Source organism: Pararge aegeria, chromosome 16, assembly GCF_905163445.1.
Source record: "Pararge aegeria chromosome 16, ilParAegt1.1, whole genome shotgun sequence".
NCBI classification, from domain to species: Eukaryota; Metazoa; Arthropoda; class Insecta; order Lepidoptera; family Nymphalidae; genus Pararge; species Pararge aegeria.
The window spans coordinates 15,977,729-15,998,369 of record NC_053195.1 but is presented as its reverse complement, the minus strand read 5'-3'; the positions used below and the strand labels follow the sequence as shown (position 1 = coordinate 15,998,369).

The 20,641-nt window shown below is 35.4% G+C and overlaps 1 pseudogene; it reads left to right on the top strand.

Moving 5' to 3' along the window:
• The first annotated feature begins 9,721 nt into the window (after window positions 1–9,721).
• Window positions 9,722–17,681, top strand: LOC120630705 (annotated as a pseudogene).
• Window positions 17,682–20,641: the final 2,960 nt, after the last annotated feature.

Genomic DNA, 20,641 nt, shown 5'->3' with positions numbered 1-20,641 from the left:
ACTCTTATTAATAGAAAAAATAAAACTGATTTTCAAAAGGACTAAAAAAACTTTTGAACTTCAATATTATTTTCTTTTTCAGTCCTGTGTTGCAGTTTTCATCATCATCAACTCAATCCCTATTGGGTAAAAATTTTAAAATATGTACTTTCTATACGCCTTCCATCATGAATTGGAGTATCAAATTTTCCACTTTATAATTTGTATTAGATATGAATTACTGTATAAGAGAATGGTAAATAGAAGCGTAAAGAGCATCCAGAGCGAGTGTAACTAACACACGTTTAAATCCAAGTGCTTCTTACGCATTATACAGCGAACGCAGCCGCTCGAGGGTCGTAAGTCGCATCACAACATAATGTAGCTGCAGCTTAAAACCAAAACAAAAAAGGCCTTTCCCGATTTAATATTTGTATAGATATAAATTACTTTAAATAGAAGCGTAAAGAATATGCAGAGCTAGTGTAACTAACACACGTTTAAATGCAAATTCAAATTTTCAAATTCAAATTCATTTATTTCAAGTAGGCCTACTTTATAAGCACTTTTGATACGTCAAGTATGTATGTCTGTGTGACTCTACCACCGGTTCGGAAAGCAGATTCTACCGAGAAGAGCCGGCAAGAAACTCAGTAGTTGTCTCCAACATCAACATTTACAATCATTTTGCTATCTTGCGGGAGATGAGAGCGCGGCTGGCTGCTTCCATTCTACCTTGTCATTGAGGAATTCATGCAAGCAAGTGCATCAATCATGCATCAATGCAAGGGCTTCTTGCGTTATATTCAGCGAACGCAGCCGCTCGAGGGTCGTAAGTCGCATCACATTATGTAGCCTCTGCTTAAAACCAAAACAAAAAATAACTTTCCTGCTTTACTATTTGTATAGATATAAATTAGAAGAAGAAAAAATACTTTATTGCACACAAACATCAAAATATACATAAAATATAGAATAAGCAGAAGTGAAATTACTGTTTACGAGAATGGTAAATAGAAGCGTAAAGAATATGCAGAGCTAGTGTAACTAACACACGTTTAAATGCAAGTGCTTCTTGCGTATTATACAGCGAACGTAGCCGCTCGAGGGTCGTAAGTCGCATCACAACATAATGTACGCTCGGCTTAAGAGTCGAGTGAAAATTAGGTTATCAATAATTCCAGCGGGCTCACTTTAATTTCCGGTAATAACATCAATCAGATTGTTTTCGCAAACATGCTTTCCGAGATGGAAAATATCCTTGGCACGGACGTCCGGACTGATGATTACACTTGGCTCCCAAAGTAACCTATTTATCCGGTGGAACAGCTAGGGTAAAACTTTTTTTTTTACCGCGCTAAGCGATTTCGGACGGAGCAAAACTTATGGTTTCGCGTCACCATGCGACATGCTATTGTTTTGCATCGAATCATATACCGTAATAAGCATGTATAAATTAATACTATCTTATCATTTATTTACCTATACTCTTTATTGTACCAGATTAATCAGAAAAACAAAAAAAAGAACAAACACTTCAAGAATATAGTAGGATACAAAAGACGGCTTATCGCCTTATATTATTATATAAGTAGCGATCTCTGCCAGGCAACCTTAGGATTAGGAAAACTAAAATGATAAACGAAAATCATCATCATATATAAACCATTTTCCGGCCCATTACAGGGCAAAAGACAGTGGTCCACCACACTGGCCCATTTTATTGGTATACTCCACACACATTTGAGAACATTATGGAGAAATCTTAGGCATGCAAGTTTCCTCGGGATGTTTGACTTCACCATTAAAGCAAGTGATATTTGATTTTAAACGCCTATAACTTTAATAGTTAGAGGTGCGTGCTGGGATTCGAACTCGGCCCCCCTAAAGTGAAGCCGAAGTCCTAACCAATAGGCTATCACCATCACACAGATAAATAACAAAATATTTGTATTATTTAATCTGTAATTTGAACAAGCTATTAAATTAATGTGCTCATTTAATATAAACATAAGGTAAAAAAAATAATTAAGAAAAAAGCACGCCCAGCTTTAATACAAACTTTTTTACTACTTGTTAAAAAGCTAAGTAATAAAAGAAGTCTGATACCAATCAGCAATGAATGCTTTTTTTCCAATAATTCATTGCGAAAAAACCGAGTAATCACAACTTCAATAACCATTCTACGATACAGGCTTGCCTAGTATGGTGTTTTTATTTTAAAAACTGGAAATAATGTTTATCGCTAAATAGCGTTTTTCATATATTATTTTTTCATTAGTAGGTAGGTTATAAACAATCATAAACGATTCGCTGGAAGCCGCTGGAAACAAGTGGCCTAGGTCCGTGGATTTTGGATAAAATATCTATGTCCAGCTGTGGACTTTAATCGGTTAAATGATGATGATGAGTAGTGACTTCTTTGGTTTTAAGGGGGAGGTCCCGTGTTCGATCTCCGGCAGGGGCAATTTAGGAATTCATAATCTATTCGTTTTCAAATCAAGAGTGAATAGGCATCTTCTAGGCAAGCGCGCTCCACCTTAGGCTGCATCATCGCTTACCAGGTGTGCAGTCAAACGCTCGTCTATAAAAAAAATAAAAATTTACTCTTGTCTACTCTGATTGAAGGCTTCGGCGCTGGCTAGTTACCACCCTACCAAAAAAGACGTGCCGCCAAACAAAAACTAAATGTTTTCCGGTTCTATGTCGCGTTGAAACCGATTACAGATATGGGTTTAAAACTGCCATACCCCTTGACTGCAATCTGACCTTGTGGTAAGTGATGATGCACTTACCACCAGGTCAGATTGCAGTCAAGAAAAAGTAATTTTTGTCATTGATAAAAAATTACGACATATTAGTCATAACATACGTGAGACTTGAGTTTGCTTTTTGATTTCGATTAGTGTACTAAAGTAAATTCTCAATCGAAAAAATCATCAAATCGCCACCTGAGAAATTCACTTAAAAAGCATAATGTATTACACTTGAAACAATTCCGTAGTTTTCCCCTCTAATGTCACAGCGGAATGATGTATGCCGCTATCCATCATTGTAATACGAAATTAAATTGCGGGGAAAAAGTAGCGTAACAAAAAAATAACAACTACTAATGTACTTGTTATTTTGTAACAATATTACCTCGCATCGCACGGGCAGAAGACATTTTTTCACAGAATAAAGAACGAACAGAAACCGTGTACACGACTAATACTGAAGCAACAAAAACCACTCCACTTTAGTAGTGTTCCTTGAACAGGAATTAGCATTTGACAGTTGGTGATTATTTTATGATCTTAAGGTTTACCATAAAATGGAGAAAATGGGAAAAGTTTGTGAGCAGGCATCCTTGGTCATCCTTGGTCATCATCATTACTTTGGCGTGATTAAAAAAGAGTTCACAAAATTAAGGTGTTATTAGCGGAGTAATCTCGTAACAAACAAAACATACAGTCGAATTGTGACCTCCTCCTTCTTATTAAGTCGGTTAATAAAAAATAGAACGTAATAAACCTACATGCTTTTTATCAAAGACCCGTGTTATTCTGGGCCAAAAGATTCTATCACAATCATACGCGAAAAGGAAAAAAATACGTTTCGCGGAAAGGTAAACCGCTGTAAGGAAATAAAGGGATTAATTTCGTGCGAAATTGGATGAACCTACGGAATTGGATGGCCGCGGCTATCCCAAAAACGAAACTCGGAGGCACGTCATAAACAAATGCCCGCTCTCTCACCGCCCTTCAAGGTTTCCTAAAAATAACTAATCTGCATGAACGTTGGAGTTTTCGTTGGAGTTTGCACGACCAAAATGCTCCGTACTTCGGCACGCGAACGCAATCAGTTGTAGGCACAAATACTTAAACTAGCTGTGTTGCGATTCCATCATATAACCCATTAACGGCCCACTACAGAGCACGGGTGATCTCCCACAATGAGTATAATATGTTGTATTAGTACGTAGAGTACATGCAATGTATATCAATTATTTATTGTTAAGTTGATGTGAAGTGTCGTTCGAATTAATGGAATTGCATCGAATCCCGTTTTCCGTACCAAACATGCTTCACCAACCAAAGGTTGTCTGGAGGAGAACGCTTCAAGCGATAAGGCCGCCTTTGCGCATACATATTTATTTTCCTTTTGTTTTGTTTAATTTGTTTTTTTCTGTATTTGCAAAACAGACTTTCTATCTATATATCTATATTCTATTTTATTTTTTTATATTATGTGTGTACGTATTTGAAGTAAGTATATCTTATTTTATTTATTATTATTTATCTATTTTTTATAATTTATGTTTATTATTTAAATAACATGTCTTTTGGTAGGTGGTCTGGTAGAGATCGCTCTTAAGCGATAAGACCGCCTATTGTATCTTTAATTACTTTTTTTTTTTTTTAATGCTTTGTATATGGTGTACAATAAAGTTTATTTGATTGATTGATTGATTTGGATTACCTTTGAGACATGTCATACGTGTCAAAAAAGCAGGGTAATCGCGTATCAAATATACAAAAAAACATACAGTAGAATCTGCCTTCCGAACCGGTGGGTAGAGTCACTAAAAACAGACATACTTGGCGTTTCAAAATTGCTTATATTAGGCCTATGCCTATCTATATATAAAAATGGAAGTTGTGTTAGTTACACCATTTATAACTCAAGAACGGCTGGACCAATTTTTATGGATTTCTCTTAATCCGGAATAGGATAATAACTATTAAAACATTCATCAAAAAAAAAAGATCCGCGGTTCGAGGTTCGTCGGCCAGTTTTCAATAAGTGAATTTTGATATTTTCTCTACTACTTATTAATAACACTTGAAAATATATCAATTCTTTGAAAGCTATACCAACGCGTTGTTGCGAGTGAAATCGTTGACTCGGTTTCACAAAAAACAGAATATAATATAATTCACATTCAATTGTGCCACAAAAGACTCCATTAGTAAGAAAGCCGTGGCATTTGTGCTACGCCATTATTTATTTATCATTTGAAAGTTCTTGCCATTTTTAACCCACTATGTTAAATGGGGGAATGTCATAGGTTTGACGGTCCGCATGGGTAAGTTAGAAGCAGTGAAAGGTGAAGTTAAAAAATATTGGACAGAAGCAGGCGTTACGTAAATCGTAATCGTAATCGTAATTTGCGTAAATCCACGATATGAATATTAAGCTTCATTTGCTTTACTCCGCGAAAAACAGGGGAATCTGTGTGTAATTGAAAGTCTTAACAATTATTCATTGTAAAGTCAACATCTCCTGAGGATGCTCTGGTTTCGGAGCGAAACGTGCGTAGAGGGTATATAGCGAAAGATCTGTTTGGTGTGCTATCAGTGAAGAGTTATGCCCTTTATCTCCGAGAATATTCATCAGATCTTCCTAAAATTAGAGAATACATGATTTATAGTATGCAATTTAAAAAAAAGAATTATTAAAATCGGTTCAAATTTAACGGAGCTATGAAGTAAAATTGGTAAAAAGTTCCATCCCATTTCCCGGAGGAAACTTATTGTTTATCGGGACAAAAAGTAGCCTATATGTTGACCCGGAATATCAGCTACCACTATACTAAATTGTATCTAAATCCTTTCAGTACTTTTTACGTGATGCCCGGACAGACAGACAAAAATTCAATAAAAATCTGTTTTTGGCTCAGCATCGATTCCCCCTGTCGAAATTTTCAAATATATTAAATGTATAGAAATCTTCCAGTTACAGTTTTATTATAAGTATAGATTGTAAGGGGATGGTGATAACATCGTTCGGCAACTTAAACCTAAAGCTACGATGGTTCCAAACGCGCCCTGGTCTAAGAAGAAAAATGGCATAAACCGCGATAAAAATTAAGTTTATGTTTGTAAAAATAGAAAATAGCCTTGAATAAATTATTCGGCTTGCCCATTCTATAAAATGAAGCGAATGGCCTTATTGGCGTTTGTAGAATCAAATAAATTACTTTACTACCAATAATGACTGCCTTTGCAATACCAACGCAAACATTTGGCAAGGTCTGCCTGCTTTAAATATAATAATAACGAGAGCCTACCCATGAACTTTAACTTTGAATATAATCTGTAATTTTTTTTTCCACTGCAAGGTTAGCCTTTGAATGCAAACTCACCTGCTGATATGCTATGAAGCAGTTACAGATAGTAACGAGTTAACCTGCTACGCAGTTATATTGAATCCGTTTCTGCGCGACATCGTACCGGAACGCATAATCGCTTAGCGGCGTTTTTGTCGGTAATGTGGTAACTAGCCACCATCAGACCAGAAAAAAATCATTAATTATAAATTCCTAAATTGCCTCTGCCGGAGATCTACCCCGGGCCCTTCCACCTTTAATCACAGCGGTAACCGCTGCACCAGGGAGCTCGTCAGTAAAACATACTAACCACTGCGAGATTTTAAAAACACACAACGTTTTGACAATAGTTACTCAGCAGTTTATGCGTGGAAGAGTAACAAACATCGTAATGTAAGACACATTTCATTCTGCTTTTTAAATCTAATCAAATAAACTTTATTGTACACCAAAGACAAAGCAATAAAAAAACACAATTGTAATAAAGAAAGAAAAGGTACAATAAAATCGCCTAAAATAGAGTAAAAGCATCTAGCACATTTTAAATAAAAGAAAAGATATAGCGCTGTTCTATTTGTTCCAAATAATAATATATTTTAAATTAAAGAGCGATTTGAATAGGATTGGTTTTTATAAATTTAAAATGCATATACAAATTTTCGACACCGCCAGGAATTGAACCTGCAACTCTGGCAATCGCTGTCTGGAAGCTTTATCCAATTAAGCTACGGCTCTCCTACCGTCGATGCCGAAATTAAATAAATATACTACGAAAATACACACATCGCCATCTAGGCCCAAAGTAAGCGTAGCTTGTGTTATGAGTACTAAGATGACTGATGAATATTTTTATGAATGATATACCTAAATACTTATAATATACATAAGCATTTATGTTCATCATACAAATATGTTCCAGTTGTGGGAATCGAACCAACGGCTACGGACTCAGAAAGTAGTGTCGCTGCCCACTGCGTCAGTCGATCGTCGAATTAAGATATGCCTTTTACATCAGTGTTATAGTGACTGAGGTAAAAAAAAAATTGTAAAATTTAAATTTATAAAATTGATAATACCTCCAAGTATAGGTAAAAACACTAATAAAAAATACAGGAAATTACAGGATTATTTGTTGTTATTAAATGTAAAATAACACAACAATAAGATAAAGAAATCGAAAGAAAGAACGCACTCCAATGATAACACAGGGGAAATCTTTAGTCAAACATAAAAACCTCGTAAAACTGGCTCAAACAGACGCATTATTTTTTTATTACCGCGATAATATGCTGCTGGATTTCACAGCGGGGAATTTTCAAATCAGGCAACACTAACTCGATTCTTCTCGAATATTCTGCTATAATAATGCTTATAGTATTTTGGACTTTTGAATAACATGCCTTTAACGAAACGAAAAGAGATTAGACGAATTATTGATGGACCAGATGAAGTAGAGAAGGTAGACCCTTATGGTAAGTAGAAAACTATCGCCCTGCAGCGACCCTGCTTTCTGAGTCAAAGGCCGTGGGTTTGATTCCTACAACTGAAAAATGTTTGTTTGATGAACATTAAGGTTTTTCATTGCCCAGACACTTTTGTTTATCTAAAATATTCATCAGTCATCTTAGTACCCATAACACAAGCTACGCTTACTTTCGGGCTAGATGGCGACGTGTGTATTGCCATAGTACATTTGTTTATTAATTTATCGCCACGGCAGCACTTCGCAAGACATGCAAGGATCATGACCATGGGCAAACCCAGCTTATGATCTAGGGGTGTTTTTTTTTTAGGTCAAATCTTCCGTGGCTGTTTTGTGAATTTTTTTTAGAGGGCCCTCTATAATCGATACTGAAACCAAAACGGTTTTTTTTTCTCTGGCTGTGTGTAATATAGCCGCCATACATTTTTTAAGAGACTTCATACATTTTCTGCGAGATTTCGGGAGTGGGGAGAAGGGCTCACGTGCCTGTTATAACACCGGCAAACACGTTCAGGCCGGAGTACAGCAGGCTGTATTTCTCCGGACGAGATGTGTCACAAAAAACTCTACTACAACGTAGATAACAAACAAAGAAACGCACTTTGGCATTTATAAAGTCACTCTGCCCACCAACCCACATTGGCGCAGCGTGGTGGGTCTTTGCTCTAAAATCGTCCCTCTATGACAGAGGAGGATTCCCAGTAGTGGATCGTTAATAGGCTGCGGATGATAATGATTATTACATAACTCTGAAAAGTTAGAGATATTTGCATTGATTCGAACTCGGTCTTTATGAAACGGAGGCTGAAGTTTTAACCACAAGGCTATAGCCGCTCATTTTAATAAAATATCCGACAGGTGTACAATACAGTGCGCCCCAAACTGTCGTAAACTTAGCATAGCGGGTCGATTGAGGCAAGGTTGGGTCGTTGGGAACAAGATGCTCTTATTTACCTTGTTATATCAAAACATTTGTTATGTAGGCTGACATTACCTTCTCAGATACTTCTCTTTAAAGATAACCATTATTTTCTATACGTCTTAAATGGTTTACAAATAACAGAAAAAAACTAAATTTTACAACTATAAAAAACTCTTTTATTTGCTATTACGTCTCGAATTGCTTCCCCATCAGCTTCAATATACCCCGCCCAGCGCGTCGCATCGCCCGCGTGCGATTTTTAATCTTTCGCACTTTTCCTAATGGTTACAGCGTGATGTTAAGTAGACTATATCATTCCCCAAGAACTAGGTCATCTCATCCAAAAAAACTTCCAAATCTGACTTGTAGTTCTAGAGATAGCGCGTTAAAACAAACAAACTATGGTTTATTGATATTATTGATTACCAATGGCAAAGCACTCGGGATCAATGTTAAAATTATGGTAAAGAATTAATTGTCTATGGAATTTAAAAAGATTAATTTTTGAAAAACCTTAGAGTTGTCTGTACATAATACATACCTTTGCTATGAAAAATTGACTAATTATCGTCTTTCACATGCCAAAGAACATATTATTGCAAGAATATAAATAGAGAGAATATAAGATTATGTAAATATTCGCAGAAGTAATAAAAATAACTATGCAAATTAGGGTAAACGAGGTCAGACCAGATATTTTCAGTCGCGATTCACTCTGAATGAAAATATTGCTATAAATTATTGCCCTTTGTCACACTCATAAAAATACATTCAAGTAAGTTCGAGCCATGCTTAGCCAGAACAACAAGGCTAGCAAAACAGGAACCCGTGTAAAGTTTTTCTTACTTAATCAATCTTGCCATACCTTATACTTAAACTAATTCAAGTGTAGAATTACTGAAAAAGCACTTTTTTTTACATTAATAAAATTGACGGACGGATTATCATCATATGAACTCATTACCGGCACCCAAAAGCCCACGAGTGCCCAAGAAAGATTAGTGAACTCCACGTACCTTGGAGAACTCTCAGGCATGTAGGTTTTGTCACCGTTAAAGCAAGTGATGTTTTATTTGCTTAAAATGCACATTACTTAGAAAGTTAGAGGTGTATGCTGGGATTCGACTACTGGGCTACCACTTCACTCTATGTTTAGTTTTTTTTTTATTAAATACAAGTGTTTGACTGCAATCCCACGTGATGGTAAGTGATGATGCAGCCTAAGATTAAGCGCGCTTGCCTAGAAGATACCTATTCTTGATTTGAAGGTACCCAGATTATAGGTATCGGGGAAGACGGAAGATGGGCGGGCATTCCAGGCCTTTGCGGTGCGGATCAGAAAGGAAGAAGTAAAACGCTTTTTTAGTGCTGATAAATAAAGATATTATAATTCAGAAGAAAAATAACGATTCAATTATGCTCGGTACAATAAAGTATTATTTCGACATGACTCGAAAATGCGTAAGTACACTGAAGGGGAAAATAACTCATTTTCTTTCAACACCAAGTACATTCGAAAGCCGCTTTACCTAAATTGAATGTTTACGAAATTCATGGATTACATTTACAAGAAGGCTTACTCAATTACCATTTTTAAGCCCCGATGTAAAAACGACGGGGTGTTATAATATGTGTATATACACACACGCAAACACACTCAAACACACACGCGTCAAACTTATAACACCCCGTCGTTTTTAAATATATATATATATAGTATATATATATATATATATATATATATATATATATATATATATTTATATATACATGCACATATATATATATATATATATATATGTGCATGTGTAAGTGGCATTGTATTTCCCTAACGAATAAACCAATTTTTTTTCGTTTGAAATATGTATTAGCCAGGAATGTTCTTAGCTATCCAAGATGGCCGCCGACTCAATTATTATCACGATACGTTGGATTACGTATTATTTCACTCAATATGGGAAAACTACAGAAATTGATTAATATAATATTATACACGAACACGGCACAACTAAATGGCGAATTTTTTTTTCTTAGCTTTTTTTTTCTTTTTTTTTTATCATATTAAACAATTACATGAAAAAGCACCAAAAAAACCGAAGAGGTTTGTCCTCGGTGCCTATCGGCAACTCTAACTATGGGTATAAAATGCAAGTCAAGTAACATTAGGCGAGCACTTAGCTTATGACCTTTGTTACATCAAATTACACTAGAGTCACACACACATTTACACATTGCACACATAGAAGGTTTTTTTCAAGATTATTACTTCAAATTATTTAGATAAAATACAGTATTGGTAAAACTTAGAAGGTTGATAACTTTTACATCACAAATGCCTGTGTGTAATTAGTGAACAAGTATAAACTTTGTTTCAGTAGTCAGCCTTCCTCAATTATACAGGAAGATTACACAAAAGATTTCTAAATATAGGTCGCACATGATTGATATTTTAAATAAAATTTATAACTATAGCATACAAGTTTTTTGCACAAGCAATTGGTGCTATTTATATGTATGTATGAAGTGTAGTGAATATATGCAAAAGAATATGTGTGTGCGTATGTACAAAACCTTTTAGATGAATTGTCAAAGTCAATGCGCTTAGTTTTTTATTATATCTTTGCATTTATGTTCTGTATTGAAAAAGACATAAACGACAACATATAACATATAACATGCAGGTCTTAATAATAATGTTAGGTCGTAGAACAGTACTTATTTAATATAACCTAGGTATGATACAAAATATTTGTATTACAAATGTTCGTGATAAGATAAACAAAAGACTCCTCGTAAAGGATGTTTGATATTTGGTAAGCGATAAATCTAAACAGATAAAATTTTAAAAGTAAATTAAGAAATAAATGACGTATATTTATGTTATTAAACTTAATTTATTTGCAAGTTTTATTGGGAGTAAATGTTAGGAGAATATTTTTATATCATTATATTTGTACTATTTAAAAAAATTATCTTTCTAATATCATGTAAATATTTTTCATTATAATATGTTAGTGTCCGTTCACATAGACCGACTTAGATAGCAGACAAAATTTTGCAATAATTTTTTTTATGTAAGAAGCCTTTATATTATGAGCACAGAGCATGCTCGACGATCCCAATAAACTCGATGAAACAAAAAATTTCTCCGAGCGGATGTGGCCGGAAACTTAGATCACATAAATGGATTTTTAAAACTGGTTACATACTAAATACACATTGATAACATCTATCTGATATTTGTGTGGTATTTCTGGTTTCCCGTAGAAGAAATATATATTGGGATTGCAGCCCCAGTAATGGGGCAGAAGGGGTTGATTTAAAAAAAGTAACAGGAATTTTATTCGTTTAGTTAGATTTTATACTTACTAGCTGTTGCCCGCGACTTCGTCTGCGTTTGATTTTGTGTTTTGATGTGGCATTAAATTTAGTTGTAGTTCTAAAAAAAATTAAAGTATTCAGTATAGCTAAGCTTTAAATGAAGGGTTTTCTGCTGTCCGCTGTGAAGTTCTGTCCTCTGTATCCAACCACAGTTTGGTCAAAATTAAACACATATAACCTCTATAGTACATAAATAATTATTTAAATCGGTTATAATTTGTCGGAGTTAAGGTGTAAATAGTCAACTTAATCACTTAAAAATAGACACTTTAATCCCCTCTCCCAAATGAACCGAGCTTAATGTCGGTATAAAAAGTATTCTATATTACTTCTTACACTTCCAAGAATATGTGAACAAATTTTCATGAGGATCGGTTCAGTAGTTTTTGCGTGAAAGCGTAACAAACAAACTTACTTTGACATTTATAATATTAGGAGGGATAGGGATTACAACTAAGTAAGATTATAAATAATAGAAGTCTTACTTCTTCAGTAGTTTCTTAAATATAGTTCAACGGGTACATACCACGATAATATTTTGGATTTGTCGATATTTCGACCCAGTTGCATGGATCGTGGTCACGACGGGACTGCGTAGGTACGAGATGTCAAGTTGGATGTCACAGTCTGAATCTGACTACCCGCTGTCGTGTTCTATTTGTCGGTATTTCACGAACTGTTCGACACACTACACTGACAACGTCACTTTTAAATTGAGAAGCTGTACGATGCTTTCTCGGTGTGCATAATTCTACCACCGGATTCCACACACTTGCTAATTTAAAACCGTCCTCACGATTGAAGTTGGTGTGTATCCGTTGAACTATATTAAATAAATAAGAATAGTAATAAGAAGAGATTTCAAACGTGTCTCATTCTAATGTGGACCTTTGAAAAAGTAGATCGAAACTGCACCGTTTCGACGCTACAGTCGCTATAAGACTGATGTGAAAGGCGTATACTAATTTTGCCATCGACGGTAGGAGAGCCGTAGCTTTATTGGATAAAGGCCGCGATTGCCAGAGAGTCGCAGGTTCCGAAAAACTTTTATATGCTTTTTAAATTTATAAAATATATTAAAGATATTTTTATTAACCACGAAATTCTTAGTTTAAAATCTTTAATTACATCAGTAGTAGAGTAATAATGTAGTATTATTAATTAATTACGGTTTTTTTAGAAATCCTGTGGGAACCATCAGTTTTCCGGAGTTTCTTTGTAGATACTTTAATCATTTAGCACATAATTTTCATGTGTCAACAATCGTTTTCGTTATGACTAATAAAGAACGAGTACCAATAACCGTTAAATCCACAAATATAGAATATGTCAAGGACTACATCTACCTTGGTCATCTGATTTCCTTTGAGTTTTGTACTGATAAGGAAATAGATAGAAGAATATAAAGTACTTGGAACAAGTATTGGGCAATGAAAGAGGTATTTAAGGGTAATCTACTTACAGAAATAAAAACAAAAGCCATGGATAAATGTCTAACACCATGTTTGACCTACGCTTGTCAGACCTGGCCAATAACAAAGAAAACATTAGATAAAGTGGGTAAATGCCAGAGAGGAATGGAGCGGAGCTTCTTGAATTTAAAAAGAAAGGATAGAGTGAGAAATGTCTGTATTAGGAAGAAAACAAAGGCTACAGATGCCATAAAACATGTACTCGTTTCGAAATGGAAATGGGCAGGACATATACAAAGAGTCTAAGGCGAGCGGTGGTCATACATAGTTACAAATTGGTACCCACGAGACTCTAAGAGCAGAAGAGGCCGAGCATTAAGAAGGTGGTCTGATGATATAACACAGATAGCAGGAAAATCATGGGCAAGAGCAGCTATGGACAGAAAGTCCTGGCTACTCATGGAGGAGGCTTTCACCGCCAAATGCGGTCCTTACAACAAATATTAAATCTAACATAGTTTTAAGAAAAATTACTAACCTAAACATTTGTTGTATTTAGAATTTAATTATGTAAATTTAGAATCCATTTAAAATAATATGTAAACCGTTGTAAGGAATAATAAAGCTATTATTATTATTATTATTATTAACTATCGAACTCGAGGTCTTGGATTCGATTTTAAACCCGGCCGAAAAATTTGTATTGTTGTTATTTCGTAAAATTTTTTGCTAATTTATTAAAAAAAATCTGTATGTAGAAGTCTCAGGCATGCAGGTTTCCTCACGATGTTTTTCTTCACCGTTGAAGAAAGTGATGTTTTAATTAATTAAAACACACATTACAAGAATTGGAGATGCGTGCCGGGATTCGAATTCGGCGCCACGAAAGTGAAGTCGAGCTCCTGCCCACTGGGATATCACCGCTTACGTCAAATTACCAATAAATAAATAAATATACTACAACAATGCACACATCGCTATCTAGCCCCAAAGTAAGCGTAGGTTGTGTTATGGGTACTAAGATGACTTACGAATATTTTTATGAATAATATACATAAATAAATAAATAAATAAATAAATAAATAAATATACTAAGACAATACACACATCGCCACCTAGCCCCAAAGTAAGCGTAGCTTGTGTTATGGGTACTAAGATGACTGATGAATATTTTTAGGAATTATATATAAATAAATACTTAGAAAATACATATAAACACCCAGACACTGAAAAACACTTATGCTCATCACACAAACATTTTCCAGTTGTGGGAATCGAACCCACGGCCTTGGACTCAGAAAGCAGGGTCGCTGCCCACTGCGCCAGTCGGCCGTCATACTTATAATATACAGATAAATACAGAATATACAGATACACTATACATACAGATACACTGAAAAACATTCATGTTCATCACACGAACATTTTCCAGTTGTGGAAATCGAACCCACAGCCTTGGACTCAGAAAGTAGGGTCGCTGCTCACTGTATATATCAGCTGTCAAATATTCTTACAATAATTGTCTAATAACTGCTACAGCAACGAGCCCTTAAGTGACCAATATAGAAGATCTTGGTAGACACTCCCTTCTTCGTCGTTTACTTCATTACTGAAGGTCGTGTCCGGATTTTTTTTTATTTTTATTTATACTCTTTATTTGTACACCACTCAGAAAAACGAGACAAAAAAAAAGAACAAACACATGAAGAATGAAGCAGGATACAAAAGGCGGCCTTATCGCTAAGTAGCGATCTCTGCCAGGCAACCTTAGGATTAGGAAAACTAATTCAAGTTCCTTCTTAGCGATCTTTACTACAGCCTTCCATCCTGTTCTATCCTCGGCCTTTTTGATAGCTTCTGTGATAGAGAGGCGTGTGAGCGACTTTACCTGGTCAGACCAGCGACGAGGTGATCGGACACGAGGTATTTTACCCTCCACCTTACTACAAGTATTAACTTCTCCATATTACTGGGCAGGCGTCGAGCAATGTGGTAACCACTACCGAACTAATCAAATGTTTACTGTCGAATCACCGGTTGGCAACCATATAGAAGCAGGTCTATATATGAATTGACTATGGGGGACTGCGTTGAACACGCAAGTGCATCTCAAACTCTCGTCCGCGGGTCGGGTTTAGTGGATACAAGCTTCACAACTACAGTGTACAGAACTATGGCCTAAACCTAATTCTGTGAGGAGACGTGACGATGATAAATAAACACTCAACCCGGCGTTTTCTTTGTATCAAAAGACCTATACCGTAGGCTGGCAAAAAAATAAGGAAAAAAACGGAATCAAAACGAAACAAATTAATTCAAAACCTGGAGCTAATTAGTACATTGTAAACTTACCTTTACCCGAACAAGTAATCTTTTGCAACACGATAAATAGTTTTCTTTGGAATTTTTTATCTTAGTCCACCAGTATTTTTTACAAGAATCACAGCTTCGTTGTACTCAAAAATTAATTGCATAAAATGCAAGCCGTAGAAAAACCTCAGAATTACCAAAAAACATTAAATAATACTAATAATGGAGCGGATAACACGAATTATGTTAGTGAAGCAGAAGCTAAGATTCTTCCCAGTGTCCAAAATGCATTAAAAAATATCATCGCAAAAGAAGGTTTTACACTCTATAAACTTACCAGAAGAACAATAGCTTCTAATGGTAGTAACTACATGGCAGATTTATATGAGATCGAAATAAAAGGCCAAACCAACGAAGGTTATAAAGAAATACATTTGTTTCTAAAACACATCATCCCTGTTGAAGCGATACAATCTCTTATCGATGTCAACATATGTTATTCACACGAAGTCTTTTTCTATAATGAATTGAGTGAAGTTTTTAACAAGCTCCAAGAAAATGCAAAAATACCTGAAGGAGAAAGATTCAAAACTGTCAAAAATTATGAATGCAACCAAGATGCAATGATACTTGAGAATCTCGCAAGAAAAGGATTCAAAACTTTACACAGAATGGATGTCATGCCTATCCAATTTGCAGAGCTTTCCATCACACAGCTTGCCAGATTACATGGTCTTTCTTTTGTCCTAAAACACAAAAACAGAGATTATTTTGAGGAAAACATTAAAAGAATAGAATCACCATTGCATTTCGATAAGATCGAAGTATGGAAACCATTCGTTAAAAGACAATTCGAAAATTCCACTAAATATTTTGGCACTGGTGTGCAAGAGAAAATAAATCAGTTTCTCGAAAATAAGTTCATTGAAAAATTTCCAAAACACTTTAAGGGTGTCACTGACTCAATTAAATGCTTATGTCATGGAGATTTCAGGATAAGTAACGTAATGTTTAAAGATAATGTAAGTTTACCTTTTTTAAACCTTATCTTATACTAATAATAAAGGAAATAATATAAAGAACTAATATATAAAGCTGAGGGGTTTGTTTGTTTGTTTGTTGACATGAACGCGATGATCTCCAGGACTATTGGTCCGATTTGAAAAAATATTTCATTCTTCTACATAATGTTCTCAAAGGTGTGTGAAGTCCACCAATCGGCACTGGGCCAGCGTGGTAGACTACGGTCTTAACCACTTCTCATTGTTGAAGAAGACCCGTGCCCTATAGTGGGAATGTAATGGGTTGATATGATGATGACGACGTTTTTCTCCCATAAACCCTTTAAAGGTTGGAATTTTCAAAAACCCTTTCTTAGCCTACGTTGTAATAACTAGAGTCTCAGTGGCTTCATAAAATGAAGAACATCTCTAGCACGTGTTATAAATACTTTAGGGTAGCCTTTTTTATAACAAAGTCTATCCTCAAGTTTTTTACAACTCGTACTGGACATTTTCTTCATTTTTTATTATCTGCATACCCTGTGCGTACCCTCAATGCACGCCACTGCTATCCGTGTGCAAAATTTCAGCCCAATCCGTCAAGTAAGAGCTGTGCATTGATAGATCAGTCAGTCAGTCAGTCAGTCACCTTTGCCTTTCATTTATAAAGATTATTTCTTATTTCCAGAACGATAAAGATTCAGAAGTTATTTTAATCGATTTCCAAGCTCCATTTTACGGATCACCCGTAACGGATTTATTGTACTTTATATACACTGGCACTGATGGAAAATTCAGAAAAGCTCATATGAATAACCTCAGGGATCTCTACCATACCGAATTAACAAAAATGTTGGAATATTTTGATTTCGATATAAACGATGTATATCCGAAGAAAGTGTATGAAAAGGATTTCGAGGATTCTTTGGATTTTGGTCTTATGGTGGCGTTGTATCTCTCTCCGTTTGTTTTTACAGCGGAAAACTATTTTCCGGATTTCAGTAAGGACACTATAGAAGATATATCTTACACAATGGACGATAGATACGAAGAGAGGATCACCGAAATTGTTGAAGAGTATTTGCAGTGGGGAATTCTGTAACATCTGTATATTAAGTTAATATTTCAAATTAGTTGTTTACTTAATAAATCTCAAAGTGTAAATTTATTGCAAGCTTAAATCCATATAATTTGGAAAGAAAACTGGACCCGGCAGGTGGCGCTGCAATAGGTTCTAGGTTTTTTAAGATATTAGAACCGGTAATAACCGATTTGATGCAGACGAAATTGCGCGGGTCTGCTATATAATAGTTTAGGGTAGGATATATAATATCCAATAATAAGAACTTGGTAAGATAATTGTTGTTTTTTTCTGTAAAAACACCAGCCCAAAATTAGGCGGGAGATAGGTATTACAAACAAATGGTTTTTCTTCTTATCTTCTTTGTGTTGTAATTGCCAAGAAATGCTTTGGCATCTTTAAAAATATATTTGTTTATACCACTATAAGTTGGCCCTTGACTGCAATCTGACCAGGTGGTAAGTGATGATGTAGTCTAAGATGGTAGCGGGCAGTGGCGTGCACTTCATACATGCACAAAAGTACTGCATACCCTAAAATTTTCATATAAATGGCAACGGAGAAGGATTTTGCCATTTTAAGCCATTTTACTTCTTTATGCATACCCTGGTCCAAATTCCTATGCACGCCACTGGTAGCGGGCTAACCAGGTTAGGGAGTATGGCAGTTACATTAAACCCTTACCCCTAATTGGTTTACACGCGACAACGAACCGTAACGCTTAATCGCTTAGTGGCACGTCTCTAGCCATGACCGAAGTCTCCCACAAGACCAGACCAGTGAAAGTTCAGAAATTATTAAACCCCAAATTGTTCCTGCCTGGAATCGGACCCCGGTCTCCATATTAAAACCACAGCCAGGAATGTCGTCGAAGTGGTTGTTTGCTCTGGATCATCATCGTCATCATCATGTCAACCAATGGACGTCCACTGCTGGACATGGGTCTTTTGTAGGCGTTATCTGTCCACCTCGTTGGGGGCCGACCTACGCTGCGTTTACCGGTGCGGGGTCGCCATTCCAGCACCCTGTGCCCTGCCCATTGCCACTTCAGCTCGCGACTCGTTGAGCTATGTCGGTAACTTTAGTTCTTCTACTGATCTTCTCATTTCTGATTTGATCACGTAGAGATACTCCTAGCATAGCTCTCTCTATCGCCCGCTGAGTGACTCTGAGCCTTCTTATGAGGCCCACAGTTGGCCTGCCCAACTGTTGTGCCCAACCATGTCTCAGTTCCGTAAGTCATCACTGGCAACACGCACTGTTCGAAGACTTTAGTCGCTATTGCCCTGGATGTTTTTAAATAATTTAATCAAATAAAAATTGCAGATGAACTGAATCTTGAAAGTATGGTGCCCCGATAGAAAATTAGTGTGATGCTGCAATTATAAATGGGAGACGGTAAATAATTATATCCATAATATTAAGTCTTAATAATCCCTTACCCATACTCAAATAGGTCAACCCAACAAAGTAAATAAATAAATAAATATACTCACATCGCAATCTATCCCCAAAATAAGCGTGGCTTGTGTTATGGATACTAATATAACTGTTAAATATTTTGGATACTAAGATTACTGTTAAACACCCCGACACTAAAAAACATTCATGTTTATCACACAAATATATTCAAGTTGTGGGAATCGAACCCACTGCCTTGGATTCAGAAAGCAGGGTCGCTGCCCACTCCGCTAATCGATCGTCAAAGGGATTTAATTTACCAAATTAATATTACATGTTGATAACGATTTATAAATTTCCCTATAATAATTGATGAATGAATTAATTTATTAATGAATACACTTTTATTGAACACCACATAAACATATAGAATAATTGTAAATAAAAATTATTGATGTCAAGTACTTAAAGTCAAAGTCAAAGTCAAAAATATCTTTATTCAAGTAGGCCCATAGGTGGCACTTTTGATGCGTACATAAGAATTACACGGTAGTGAGATGATGGCGGTAACCACATTCGTAAACTTAAAACTAAAGCTACGAGGGTTCCAAACGCGTCCTGGTCTAAGAAGAAGCCCACAACAAACTTAGCCGGGTGTTTTTTTTTTTGTTATCACCATCTCACAATGTCATTTTAAATTATCAGAAGAGCAACCTGGTTAGAGCAATAATTTACACCCAAGCTTTTTTATCGTTTACGTAGTCCTTTATACTATAATAGGACATTTCTATAAGCTTACGTTTAATACAAACTTTGAACTTTTTAAGAGACATCTCCAAGATGTCAATTGGTAGTTTATTGTAGAATTGTATGCAATTTCCTTTAAACGAATTATGAATTTTATGTAACCTAGTATATTGCACTGTAAGTTTATTCTTACTTCTAATGTTTAAATTATTGCAGTCACATTTTTTCTTAAATTAAGAAATGTTTTTATGAACGTACATTAAATTTTCAAATATGTACTGACTATACACTGTCTTATACTTATATATATGTTGAATTAATTCTCCGCTGTTTTCATAGGTACAAAACCATTACTACTGTAATGGTACAAAACAACAAAACAATATAATACAATATTAATACGGAATTAAAGTTTTAATAGAACACTACATAAATCGATTATTAAAAATATTCGCATATACAAATGAATAAGGTTAAAAAACTACGGTTATCTCTGTCTAACAAACAAGATTAAATAAGGCGGAAAAGAGTCCAAGGTATTTTTATTGATTCGATTTATCATGAGTCACGTTACTATCGGCGAGGCATTTCCATGAAGTTGGACGAAACCACAAAACGCGAACTGGAATACAGATTATAAATTGTTATTTGTTATTAATTATAAAATATAAATTTATTATATTAAGTTAAAAAATAATAAAGGTAATTGTACAAACTCTGTTTAATTCATAACAGAGCGCCGTATATAATTTAAAATATTGCGTAATATTATCCAATAAACAAGACGAAACGTCAACTTCAAGTATCACGTCATTGCTCAGTTGACTGTGTCA